At 38.4% G+C, this 13,551-nt stretch overlaps 1 protein-coding gene across 10 annotated transcripts in view; it reads left to right on the top strand.

The window, feature by feature from the left end:
• Window positions 1-13,551, top strand: part of TBL1XR1 (TBL1X/Y related 1) — a 175,964-nt gene that overhangs the window by 40,606 nt on the left and 121,807 nt on the right. For 3 of the 10 annotated variants that reach the window (XM_084990356.1, XM_021071198.2, XM_084990352.1), the window contains exon 2: window positions 4,598-4,691. The exons of the other annotated variants lie outside the window; for them this stretch is intronic. The gene's annotated coding sequence lies outside the window, so the exon portion shown is untranslated. The remainder of the gene's footprint in view (window positions 1-4,597; window positions 4,692-13,551) is intronic. 10 annotated transcript variants of the gene reach the window in all.

The following is a 13,551-nucleotide window of genomic DNA, read 5'->3' as shown; positions in this document are numbered from 1 at the left end:
TGTTCAGTGGTGTGATTAGATAACTAAGGTCATATGAAAGTAGAAACCTGACTTAGCCTAAGGCAGTCTAGTGAATATGTACTGTTGCCCAAGCCAGATGAAAGCAAATTGTAGTGACAGACATCGTTTGTCAGAACTCTAGCCTTGTATTAGAAACTGTGCTAAAGAGATAAAATTGAGGGTACAAACTATGCTTGTAGTCTTTAAGTTTAAACACTGTTCTTCTCTAAGAACATTTGTATGTTCTGCATTAGCTAGACAGTTGTACTAAGTGAATGTACACTAGGGATTCCAACCCTTACTGCTTTTGATTCTTGGATAATTTCCCCCAGAAATGCTGTTTTTGATTGGCAAGAGAGCTCCAGGGGTCTCTCTCTCGTCTTTTCTGATAAGATGGTACCTTACTACTCCACCTGTCCTGGCGTTAGTGTGGGCTTTTGTCAGTTGGTAGTCAGCTGAGACTACCTTTCCAGTACCTGAAAAAATAGCCATAAGATAGGAGGATTGATCCACTGTCTGATAAATGGACTTGGACCAAAACTTCATACACTATTTGGCTGCTGTAATCCCTCATTCTGACATGTATATCACAGTGGTGCTTTCTGGGACCTCAGGAATTAATTTAAGAATTAGATTTTATAGTCCCGAAAAGTCAGGTTATTTCTCTTTCCCAAGTGCTTGGCTGTTCTGATAAGTGGCTGTTGATCTTTTGTGGAAAGCCGAGAGGAAAATCACAGTGTTTGTGATGTGCTCATAGAGCCGTATATGAAGGATATTTTGCCTTACCCTCATTCTAGAGGCTCTAGGTCTGGGAACTTTGATAGGTTGTGAATTTCTGTTTTGATGGCTTATGTTCCCTCTGTCAGGCCTGTCAATATGCCATACTTAAAACTGTTTGCGTAAATTAGGAATCAGCAGTTATTGTGTAGGGGACCCACATATTAAATATTTTAGGCTTTGTGTAGAGCCTCTGAAAAAACTACTTAACACAGCTATTGTAGTGCTAAAGCAGCCATAGACAACACATAAGTAAATGGGCATGTTTGTGTTCCCAGAAAACTTTATTTACAAAAGTATTGTAGGTTGAATTTGAACTGCAGGTTGTAATTAATGTACCTCTGATACAAATGATATATGATTATGGTGGGATTTCCCAATATCATGATTTTAGGGATTTTCCAAGAGGTTCTTGCAGATAAATGAAGTTGTTTATCACTATGTTCTTATTTCTTTATCTATGCTTGGTACCACTTGATGTTGTAATTAGGCAGTTAATGAAATCAGACTGTGCATTTTGATCTTAAGATCTAGGGCAAGGGTTGGCAAACTACTGTCCATTTGCACTTGATTTTGTATGACCCACAGCTATAAATGCTTTTCATATTCAAAAATAATTGGGTAAAATATCAAAAGAATGATAATATTTCATGACAAGTGAAAATTATGTGAAGTTCAGATTTTCATATGTAAGGATTTACTGGAACACAGCCACCTTAATTTGTTTACATATAGTTTCTGGGTGCTCTCATTTCAAAACAAAGACCTTCCATGGCCTTAAAAAAAATTACTTATCTGGCCTTATGTTGAAAAAAGTTTCATCATTGCTCTAGAGATTGGAGAAAATTGTTTAATGTAATATTTAGTAACTGCCTTGTTCTTTGTCAGTGCTTTGAGTCAAGAATTTACACTGCAAATATGTCACTTTCTTTTTCTGAACTCTCCACTATTAGAAGCAGTAGTCCTACTTTGCTGTCTTTGTTTGTCTGCCTCATTCCTTTCATAGTGTTCTACTACTGCTTTCACTTGGTCCCCTAAAGCCTTGTTCATTATAGAGGACCACAGTTGATTGTTTATTTATTTATTTATTTATTTTTAGGCCTACACCCATGGCATATGGGAGTTCTCAGGCTAGGGGTCAAATTGGAGCTGCAGCTGCCAGCATACCCTCTGCCACAGGCATGGCAACACTAGATCCTTAACTGGTGAGGGGGGCCAGGGATCAAACCCTCATCCTCATGGATTCTATTTGGGTTCGTTACTGCTGAGCCACAATGGGAACTCCCAGTCGATAATTTAATTGTGTCATATCAGAGGCCATCTTATGTAATTGTGTCTATACTGCAATCAAACCCAATCAGATTAGATAACATTCTCAGATTCCCATTACCTTGAAGGTTTGCTCATATATGGTACTTCACAGTGACTGTAGGAATTTAATGTTAAAAATAATATTAACCCATATTTTATTGAATTTTTACTGTGTGCAAGTACTGAGCTAAGTACTTTTTAATCTGTGATTAGTAGTTAAAATGCTTAGTTAAGTGCCTGGTACAATTCAGTAAAGATTAGCTGACTTTTTTTAAATTTAGAAATAATCCTCCTCCCCCCCCCGTCCTGTATTCGTGTATTAAAAAAATTCATTAGCCATTAAAATATTTGATTCACATTAAGTTTAAGTTGGAATGATGATGTAACTTAATTTTTTGCCTATAATATTCCTCTTTTTTAAAAAACCTTGTAGATAAATACACTCAGTTTTCATTATTCATAGTAGTTAAGTTTAAAAAGTTGTTCTGAACACTGAATTAGCGAATATTGAAATGTTGCTCCTAGGGGAAATACTGAGTAGGGGTCCTGTGAGCCTCTGGTTACAATATATTATCAGTGGATCAATAATCTTGTTTTGTTTGTTTCTATTTAAAGATAACTTATTGAATATATATTGTTGGTTCATTAACATTGCACTCATGGCCAACAGCATTATAACTCCTTCATGAATGAAGCCCATCTACCACATGTTTTCTCCATAGGGCGCACATCACAGCCTTCTTGTGCTGAAGACTAAACAGCTTTTCAGCACTTTTTTGGGGTTATTTTATAAATCACTGAAAAGAAAAAAACAAAAAACAGAAAAATACAAATATGTGGCACTAAATGGACCATAGAGAGAGGACTTTTGTTTATAGAATGAGAGCTGAAACAGTAAGACAGAATGCACTATAGGCAAGTCAGATTTTTTGCTCTTCTCTACATGTCTGAAAATTGTGAAAGTGCCCACAAGTATTAATTTGGGATTACATATAACTTTTAACAAGCAGATTACACAAATATGAAATCTATGAATAAGGAGGATTGACTCTTATCTCCCCAGATGCCATACTTTATAATTTATCTTTTATTAATATTTAAATTTGGTGTTTTTTCCTTTTTCTTTTTTGGCTGCCTCATGGCATATGGAGTTCTTGGGCTAGGGATCAGATCGAAGCCCAGTTGCGACCTCTGTTGCACCTTTGTCAATGCCAGATCCTTTAACCCACTGTACTGCTGGGCAAAGGAATCAAACCTATGTCCTGGCACTGTAGAGATTCCACTTTCCCATGTGCCACAGTGGGAACTCTCTTACTTATTTTTAATTGTGGTAAAATACATGTAACATAATAGTTTAGTTGTGTTAAGTAGATTCACATGCAGCCAGTCTCCAGCACTCTTTTCATCCTTATACCCATTTAACCACAACTCCCTATTTTCCCTTTTTCACAGCACCTGGCACCTTCTACTTTCTGTTTCTATGAATTTGAATACATTAGATACCTCTCCTAAGTGGTACCGTGTGGCATTTGTCTTTGTGACTGGCTCCCTTCAATTAGCATAATGTCCTCAAGTTTGTCCATGTGGTAGCGTGTGACAGAATTTCCTTCCTTTTTAAAAGGTTGAACAATATTCCATTTTATTTATATAGACCATATTTTGATTATCCATTCATTCATCAATAGATACTTGGTTTGCTTCCATCTTTTGCTGTTGTGAATAGTGCTGCTCTGAACATGGGTGTACATATATCTCCTCAGACCCTGCTTTTTAAAGACAAGTTTATCTTTTATATGTCATGCATGCATGTGAAAATGAGTGAACCAACTAAACACAGCAGATGTATATTATAAAGTGACAGGTAAAAGTTCTCAGTTTGACCTCATCCCATTCATTAGATACTACTGAAGAGTTGGTGTGTATTCTTGTGTTTTTCTGCACAATTAAGGAATATATGTGTATTTTTCAATGTGAAAAGTATTTAATGACTTATTTACATATAGTTCAGTAGCAGTTGAGATCATATGCATACTGTTGTGTTGACCTGATAACCTAATATTTTTACAGAGTAAAGATTAGAGTTTGCAATTACTTAGTTCTCTGCCCCTGTTTTTTCTATAGGATGATTTTAGGAATTGAAAAAGAATTGCTAATTATTTAACTATTATTTATCATGCAGTATTTATGAGGAGCAAAATGTAACACCATCTTATTAATAAGCCTTTGCTGTTGAAGGTGAATCACTGTTAGTGATAAGTGTATTCTGTTTTTTTCTTATTCTTTTGTTATTTCTGGATCATACTCAGCTGTCACTGTTTCTTCTATCTCTTGTGTTTCATTGGATTCCTTTTTTGTTGTGCTGCTGTCTTTTCCCTTTTTTCATAAGTAAAATTTAAGTTCTTGAGTATCTGAAAACACCTTTATTCTGACTTTTGATGGCACAAAAGTCACACACACCAGTGAGGCGCCCCTTAGATCTTAATTCACATTTTATTTTATTTTTTTACAGTTTCCATCTCTGTGTATGTGTGTTTCCTGTACCTTGAAAATAAGGTAAATTTCCCTTCCCATTTAGGGAAAATCACTTCAACTTTATAGCATAGGTAAGTAATTTGGTATTTATTCATGCCCATTTCCCCTCCTGATTTCTGTTCTCTCTGATAAGAGTTCTGTCTGTTCATCTTGCTCTTCTTTTATGCTGTTAGGTTTCCCCAAATGTTAATGGATCATGGTTAGTATTGGCAGTTGAAATGTGTCTGCTGCAGGATGTAGTTCTTTGTCCACCAGGCCTCTGTCTTGAATGGTAGTTTTGGTATGATGGATTCTTAGATATGGACCAGCGGACCAGACTCTCTCCAGGGAGAGTGGGTGAGGAGTGGGTAAAGTGGTACCCTTCTGAACTGGGTAACTGTGGTGTCTTTAAATACTGCAGGGGAGCAGTGCTTTGGTAGATTTTACTCAAATGGTATTAAAAGATTGCTCCCATTCCCTCAAATCTTTTCCTTGCTTTTTTCCTCCCTCCTTTTTTATTTCTTTGTGTTAGAAGTCTGGTGTTCCCTCCGTCTTAATGCTCTGCTTTCCTCTTAGTTGTGGCTTCTCTCACAGGAAGCCTCTTCTAGGCAGAATACTAGCTTTATAGACATCAGCTGCTTGGCTTTATCCTGAAGGCAAAAGCTGCCACCACTTGTGTTACAGATGGAGTGAGGGGTTGGGGGGAAAGGGGGCACCTGTTCAGATTAAGGTAATGCAGCACCCTGATGAAGTATGCCCTTTCCTCCCTCTTGTAGTTGTGATTAATTTGATTATAACTTGGAACTTTAGCATGTTCTTGAAAAGACTCTGGTCCTTACATATGGTTTCATCCCTTTTTCCTCTGTTAATCCAGTCTTTCTTCTTTCAGTCACCCTGGAATTCTTTAAAATTTGTGATCATCCAGTGATGTCTTTTTTTGTTCTGCAACAGTGCTATCATTTCATTTTAATTTAAATCTTTTTTCTGCCATTTCATTGGGACCTTGGGAAGGGGGAAAGAGAGATATATTTATTCAGTCCATCACCTTATACCATAATTGACTAATTTGTGACTGATTTTTAAAAGATAGGTAAGTTCTTAAACACATCTCTTATTCTTAAACACATCTTTTAATGTGCATGACTACTTTTGTGCCTTAGAAGAATTACTAAATCATCCTTTTCCCCTCAGTAACAAAGCACATTTTAATTTTTAGTCTGTGTCATAATATTCATTGCTGTTCTCTGGGCTTATGGCCTCTGGTGGAGGAAAACATATATAACTGTAGTGACATTTCTGGCCTTCACCATGTGAATGCTTTTTTATTTTTGTATATAAGGTTATGCATGTGAGTGAAGTCGTCTTTTTAAAAGGGACGATATATATTGGAGAGTATTTTTCCAATCACTCATGAAAATGGTCAGAAAACTGATAAAATTGGGTTGTTACCTCTAGTGATGCCTAGCAAAACAGGGAAGCATTTTTGAAAATGACTTAGAAGAAGCCTGGGGGAAGAGAGTGAAAGGAGAGCTAGATAATTTTTGGTTTTTGCCATCTTATATGGATGTGCAGTGTAGTTTTAGCCTACACTTTGCTGGAGGGGAAAAATATGGTACTTATGTCCTAAATACTACCTTTTCACTTAACAGCTTGTAAACCTACCCCTCCCCGCCCCCGTACTGTCTAGTGTATTAAGTGAAGGGTTTTTACTGCCCAAATGTTTTTAAACATCAGGCTTTTGATAAAGAATTGAAGATGTGTCGGTGCATACAACTGTGATAAAGACAATGCTTATATTCCTGACTTTCAGAAATTTTTGTTCTGTGGTCCATAGTAAGACATACATTTATATTGCTGCCTTTTTTATGTGTGTAACTCTGGAGTTAGAGTTTCATAAAACACTATTTGCTTTTCATGTGATATACTCATACTGTTTATTTTCTTAACAAAAAGGGTGTGACCCATTAACTGTTTTATGGTCTACCTTCAGCTTGAAAACCCCTGATTTAAATTCTGGTCTTTGAGAATAGTGGAGAGATGGGGGGATTTGGATTGAGGTAGACCCAGGTGGTTCTAGCATAATGGTTTTCAGTAATTTCCATTGAATCTGCTTTTGCAACTGTAAATGAGAATATCTAGTTACTTTGAGTGTGAGGATTAGAAATAAATGCAAAGTGCCTAGCAGTGCTAGGAATGATACAGATATTTAATAATGGGAAAGTTTTTTTTATTATCTTTATTTTTATTGTATGCCATCTGTCTTATTAGTAGGCACTGAGATTCAAACATTCTTGCCTTTTAGGGAGCTATGTAGTATTTTATTAGTGTAGAGACCTAACTGACCTATCCAGTGACAAAAATGTTACTAAAGCACGTAAGAGGTGTCATAACTTTTTTTTTTTTTTTGGTCTTTTTGCCTTTTCTTGGGCCACTCCTGTGGCATATGGAGATTCCTAGGCTAGGGGTCTAATTGGAGCTGTAGCTGCTGGCCATAGCCACAGTCACAGCAATGCCAGATCCAAGCCATGTCTGCGAACTACACCACAGCTCACGGCAATGCCAGATCCTTAACCCGATGAACAAGGCCAGGGATTGAACCTGCAACCTCATGGTTCTTAGTTGGATTCGTTAACCACTGAGCCACGACTGGAACCTCCTGTATCATAACTTTTTTTTTTTTGTCCTTTTGCCATTTCTTGGGGCCACTCCTGCGGCATATGGAGGTTTCCAGGCTAGGGGTCGAATCAGAGCTGTACCCACTGGCCTACGCCAGAGCCACAGCAACTCGGGATCCAAGCCGCCTCTGCGACCTACACCACAGCTCATGGCAACGCCGGATCCTTAACCCACTGAGCAAGGCCAGGGACCGAACCCGCAACCTCATGGTTCCTAGTCGGATTCGTTAACCACTGCGCCACAACGAGAACTCCTGTATCATAACTTTTACAGGAGCAAGTCGGTGTGGGAAATTACAGGTACCCCTCCACCCCCACTCCAGCCTGCCTTTTTTCCCTTTATTTTCAGCAAAGTGGTATTTTTTTTACTTCAGGGATACATGTGGAGGTGAGGAAAAACAGGAATCATTTTAAAGCTGCAAAGCCAGGCATTTCAGAGAGTTGCAGTACTCTTTGACAGTAGTAGATTGTTTTCATTTTCTTACTTCATGGATAATTGGCATATCCTCTAGAATATAATAGTCTTAGGGACTAAATTCTCATGTTTCCCTTTAGCAGCAGCAGCACTGGGCTCCCAAGTCCAGTATTCTGCCATTATACCTCAGTTCTGTCTCCCACTGGATCAGCTTCTCTGCTGTGCTTGATGATTTCTGCTCCAGTGTGACCTCTGCTGATCTCTGTCACACTCTTGGTTTCCTGACTCTTAAGTTTCTGGTTATAAGCAACAGAAATAGATGCTAAGTAACTGAAGCGAAGAAGAGGAAAGATAGGTGGTAGTTGATTGAAGCAAAGAAAAATTGAAGAACAAGAGGTCTATCTAGGTCATATAGGAATCAATGAGCTGTCTTGGCAGTGATTAATAATCAGTTGCAGTTATTTTCCTGTATAGTTTTTCTTTTTTTCACATTCGCATATCTAGGAGAGAATCTGATTTGCCTAGCTTGAGTTGTTTCTAGCCTTTGACCAGAGGGGGAAGGGGGGAGACACTGAATGAAAATCCACCCAAGACTCCATGTAATAGGAGCTCCACAGTTACTTAAAAACAAAATTAGAGTGTTGTTACAAAAGAAGACTGGATGCTGGTAGCCAAAAACAGCGCATGTCCGATAATGTTTTTCTGTTTGTGGAGGGATATATATATATATTTTAGTCAAACTCCAGAGAGAGGTGTGTCTGGTTCTTAATCATCATCGTATAGAATTTGTTTACATGTGGTTTAAAAAATGAACAGAACTTTGTGGAAGTATATGACTTGGGCTTTAGGGCATGTATCTTGACGCTATGTGATAAGAGGAGAGCAATAATAAGCAAAGATAATGTCATGAAAGATTTTGGATTCATTTATTTTAAGCTGTCATATTATATGATCACATTCACCTTTTAGAAAGTTTACTTTGGAGGCATTGTAAGGATTGGAGTGAGGGCACATGAAGGGCCATTTGAACAAATAGAGGCAGCAAGACCAGTAAGAAAGCTATCGGGTTAGAGAAGTGCACATTATAAAACCCTCTCTGATCTAATTTTCTACCGTTTGTCCCTTGCTTACCACTGCCTAGGCACATTTAACTTTCGCTCAGGTCAAACTTGTTCTCACCTTGACAGCACCTGGTACGCTTTATTGAAATTCTCCTACCTTTGGTCAACACTTAAGCAAGATTCAGCTTATATGTCCCTTCCCCCTCTCCTGGCTGTATTCTCTGATACTGTTCCCTCTATGGCATTTTGCTATCAGATCATTCTGTTTTTTCACCACAGTTATTACAGTCTGTTACTTTTTTTTTTTTTTTAAATCTATTCCACTAATACTGGTAGTTAGGCAGGGCTTGATTGCTAAAGAAGACTCCTGGCACCCAAAATGATAGTGCTGATTGGTCAATGGCTCATTGCTGAAAAAGGATGCAGTACAGCACCTGGAGTGGAGTAAGGTATGCATCCCACCCACAGGTTGCCTCACAGTAATGTACCTGAAGAGGCTGAGCGGGTATTGGGCATGCTTTCTTTCTCAGATCGGGAACAGTCAGGTGTGCATGAAACACCTTGGAACCAGGGAGCCCACAGTGGATCTCAGCTGGGACTGCTTACTTCGTGCTGGCAACAAAAGGATATTTGTGCTACAAAACCAGCTCAAATGGCAGAGCTCTCTGGAGGGCTTACCAAAGCCAGGTGCCAATCATCAGTCTCACTGTTAAAAATAAACATTGCTGATCAGCTGGTACAAAGCTCATTGGACTCATGGTTTCAAATCACCATTGTTAATCAGTATGTTTTGTGCTTTGACCAGGCATTGGTGCTATGCAAGATAATTTTCTTATTTTAAGAATATACTCAGACCAATTTTAGGCTTGCTGGAATTAACACTCAGAATACTTGTCATTTATATATTTTTTCTTCCACTAGAATATAAAGGCCAGTAGAGCAGGAATCTGTGTTGTAAGGTATCAGCGATTTCCTTAATGTGTTCAAGATTTGGCAACAGATAGAATTTCCAAAAGTGTCTTTTCCATTTAGTTTTCCCCCCCCAAGTTTGGGACCTTAGTGTCTTTGGAAGGAACAGGCACTTTATGCAGTGTTGAGGTCAGAAGGCAGTGAGTGATAAGAAGGAATGTGTATAAAAGTGAGTGTGATTCTCTTCCCCTTCACGTTATTTCTTTATCTTTCGCTAAACCCCTCTTAAAGAGTCTTCATGACCAGGCAAATAAAGTAGTCTACCCCCCCCGCTTTTTTTTTGCCACACCCACAGTGTGTGGATGTTTCCTGGCCAGGTATTGAACCCACACCACAGCAGTGATCCAAGCTGCTTCAGTGACAATGCTACATCCTTAACCCACTGTGCCACAAGGGAATCCCGAGTTTCCCTTTTTTTTATTTGTTGCCATGTGTCTTAGAGAAAATTTGAACTGTCTTCTATAAAACAAATTACAATATTTTTACAAGCAGGAAGGCAATAATAAATAGCTGCCTTCTCCCTCCCCACCCCAAGTGTCTTTTATTCACCAAACCTATGCTAAAGTTTGTTGTTAGATTTTTTTTTAAAAAGCATACATTCAGGAGTTCCTGTCGTGACTCAGTGGTTAACGAATCTGACTAGGAACCATGAGGTTGCAGGTTCAGTCCCTGGCCTTGCTCAGTGGGGTAAGGATCCGGCATTGCCGTGAGCTGTGGGGTAGGTCGCAGATGTGGCTCTGATCCCGCGTTGCTGTGGCTCAGGCGTAGGCCGGTGGGTACAGCTCTGACTCAACCCCTAGCCTGGGAACCTCCATAATGCCATGGGAACGGCCCTAGAAAAGGCAAAAAGACAAACCCTCCCCCCCAAAAAATTCATACATTCATTGTCTCTATGAGAATTCTACAAGATGGGTAGTAATAACCCTCTTTTAAGGGTATAATCTGAGGCTTGAAAGTTAAATACTCTACTCAAGGCCATTCTTAGTAGTTACTTGGCAGTAGATTTAGACCTAGATCACTTGGGCTCCAAAACCAGAGTTGCTCTCATTTTATGGTGTAGTAGAAGTAGAAGGCAAGATCCTTATAGTAAGTGCTCACGAGCATAACCTTTCAATGTATGGTAGGAATATAGATTAAAAAAAAAACAACACATTCAAATTTCTTTATGGTTTCAAATACAGCTTGCTGATTCCATACTAACTATAACTCTGGGTGCTCTCTTGTCCATTTCTGTTTGTTTTGTACCTAAGTACAGAAGTCTCATTCCTTTTATTTGGACTCATGTCAGCTAGGTATCTTGAGATTGGATGCCAGTGATTTGCTAACTATGTTCTCTTTATTATATTTTCTGAAACATAGTACATCGTTTTCTGATGCTGTTGTATCACTGACTGGGCAATAAGTTGCAGTAACTTAATTAATTTCACAGTACATCTCAATCCCAAATATTGGTGGCCTTCTAAAAACACTTCTAGGTAATCTTTCTCTGAGGAATGATGAGCAATTCTTTTAATCTAGGCTTTCATCATCTCTTTTAGAGTCCCTGTTTTTGCTTCTTTCAGGTAATTATTTTTTAACTTCATCATTTTGGACATTTAAACATTTTACATGGCTCAAGGTTTAAAATTTACAAAAGCACATATATGGAAAAATCTTCCCTCAACTGCCCCTTGACCATTTGATTCTCCTCCCTGGAGCAACCAGTGTTATTTTCTTTTTTGTCCTTCCAGAGATGATGTTATATACCAACAAATAAATAAGATGCTTTCGCGCATCTATTTTTTTTTTCCAAAAATATTGTATGTCATACACATGGTTTTGCCTTTTTTTTTCCCTTCTTTTTTTTGCCTAAGAGTATATCATAGTGATCATGCTCTTATGAGTACCTGAAGAGTTTCTTCATTTTGTTTTTTTTTTTTGGCTGAAATACTGCTTTAATATTACCAGGCCCTGATTGATGACAGTAGGTTGTTTCATTTCTTTTCTTTTTTTTTTTTTTTGGTTTCTTTTTTTGCCTTTTCTAGGGCTGCTCCTGCAGCATATGGAGGTTCCCAGGCTAGGGGTCGAATCGGAGCTGTAGCCACCTGGCCTACGCCAGAGCCACAGCAATGCGGGATCCGAGCCACGTTTGTGACCTACATCACAGCTCACGGCAATGCCGAATCCTTAACCCACTGAGCAAGGCCAGGGACTGAACCTGCAACCTCATGGTTCCTAGTCAGATTCGTTAACCACTGTGCCACAATGAGAACTCCAGGTTGTTTCATTTCTTTTCCCAATTTTGCAGTAAATAAATTTGTACATAGGTTATTTTGCATATACCCAAAGCATATTTTTTTTTTTTTTTTTTTTTTTTTTGGCTGCTCCCATGGCATATAGAAGTTCCTGGGCAAGGGATCAAATCTGAGCTGCAGCTGTAGCAATGCCAGATTCTTAACCTACTGCCAGGCTGGGGATTGAACTTGTGCCTCAGCAGTGAGCTAAGCCACCATAGAGAGGACACCAGATCCTTAACCCACTGTGCCACAATGGGAACATATTTTGAATGGTAAATTCTCCACAGTGGGATTTAAGCATCAAAGGATACATGCAGATTATCTTCATGGAAGTTGTAATGGACACTCCTGACAGCAGTGTTTATAAAACACTATAAAGTGTTACCAGCACCTTTCTTTCTTTCTTTTTTTGGCAGGCCTGTGGCATATGGAATTCCTACACTGCAGCTGTGGCAACACCAGATCCTTTAACCCATTCTGCCAGGCTGGGGGTTGAACCTCCGTCCCGGCACTGCAGAGACGCTGCCGATCCCATTGTGCCACAGTGGGAACTCCCATTATAGCACTTTTTATCTTTACCAGGCTGGTAAATGAAAAAGACTAGTCTGTATTTTTTAATGCTTTTTTTTTTTTAAATTAATAAATGTATAATAATGACGTAAAATACAGCTTGATGAATTTCACAAATTGGGCATACCTATGTAGTTGCTACTCTGGTCATTGTTCCATCTCAAGTCTCTGGAAGGATAACCATTGTCCTGACATATTATCAATTATTTTCATACTTCATGTAAATCATACAGTGTGTCCCCTTATTTAATGGCTTCTTTCCCTCAGTATTCATCTAGGTTCATCATTCATCTAGATTATATCAGAAGTTCTTAATGAACGCTTAACATTTTCCTCATGAGGGGAAGGTCTTTTATGTTGCAAGCTTTACATTTTTATGAGCATCTTTACATGTTTCAGGGATTAAAATTTTTATTTTGTGTAAGCTATTTATTTCCTGTGTCCCTAATGGGTGACTGTTTTCTTAAGGATTTCTAGATATATATAAAGGAAGTTAAATCTGTATCTGGGATATGACTAACTTCAGTTAGTCATGCTTTTTGATTTTGCATATGATGGTGTCTGCATGAAGATTTTTTTAAAATTATATAACCTAATTAATTTTTATGCCATTAAATTTTTCTCCCTGTAATGTTCCTTGTTTCCCTCAGTAAGGCTACTTACTGTCTTGTGAACATCACAGAACTTTTATTAAGCCACACCTTAATGTCAGTAAAAAGTGTAGTAAAGAAATGAAAAGTTATAACTCTAAAAGTGATATTCACATCATTTGTAAATGGAATTGTGGAAGAATAGAATGTTGTCACTGTTCAGGAGACTCTAGATTTGCAGTCAGAGGAACTTAGTGAAGGCAATTTATGGACAAAGGAGGAAAGTTGTGATGAAAAGGGTTGTGTCTAGAGGAAGTGATGGCGGCAAGAACTTCAGACTGATGGAACTTTTTTTTTTTTTTTTTGGCTATTTCTTGGGCCGCTTCCGCGGTATAT

This window comes from Sus scrofa, chromosome 13, assembly GCF_054392235.1.
Source record: "Sus scrofa isolate SSC_HxYL_T2T_F1_AM1 chromosome 13, Sscrofa_HxYL_maternal_Yorkshire_Landrace_v2.0, whole genome shotgun sequence".
Lineage (NCBI taxonomy): Eukaryota > Metazoa > Chordata > Mammalia > Artiodactyla > Suidae > Sus > Sus scrofa.
Note: the sequence above shows the minus strand (reverse complement) of the source record. Positions and strands in the feature narration are given on the sequence as shown.